This window comes from Lupinus angustifolius, unplaced genomic scaffold, assembly GCF_001865875.1.
Source record: "Lupinus angustifolius cultivar Tanjil unplaced genomic scaffold, LupAngTanjil_v1.0 Scaffold_572, whole genome shotgun sequence".
Classification (NCBI taxonomy): domain Eukaryota; kingdom Viridiplantae; phylum Streptophyta; class Magnoliopsida; order Fabales; family Fabaceae; genus Lupinus; species Lupinus angustifolius.
This window is the reverse complement of record NW_017727909.1, coordinates 73410-73881: the sequence shown is the minus strand read 5'-3', so window position 1 is coordinate 73881 and position 472 is coordinate 73410.

The window sequence follows — 472 nt, the reverse complement described above, 5'->3', positions numbered from 1 at the left end:
AGCTCCATTTCGTGCTCTTGAAGCTTTCCAAATAAAGTAGCTAAAGGCATAGAGTCCAAGTCCTTAGACTCAACAATTGCAGTCACCTTTGGCTGCCATTTCCTGTCAAGACGACGCAAAACTTTATTAGTTAGTTCACCTCTAGCAAATGATTTATCTAGAGCTACTAAATGGTTAACGATATGAGTAAATCGCTTTTGCATATCACATATTGATTCGCTCGGTAACATGCGAAATAACTCATATTCGTGGGTCAGCGCGTTCAATCTCGCGCGCTTGACTTCGCTAGTGCCTTCGTGAGTCACTTGTAAAGTGTCCCACATTTCTTTCGCATTATGGCACTGCGAGACCCTAAAGAATTCATCATATGATAGGGCCGATGTGATGATGTTTTTGGCGCGCAGGTTATGCTGGACCTTTTTGCGCTCATCATCGGTCCATAAACTTTTCGGTTTATCTTTAGGCTGATCGT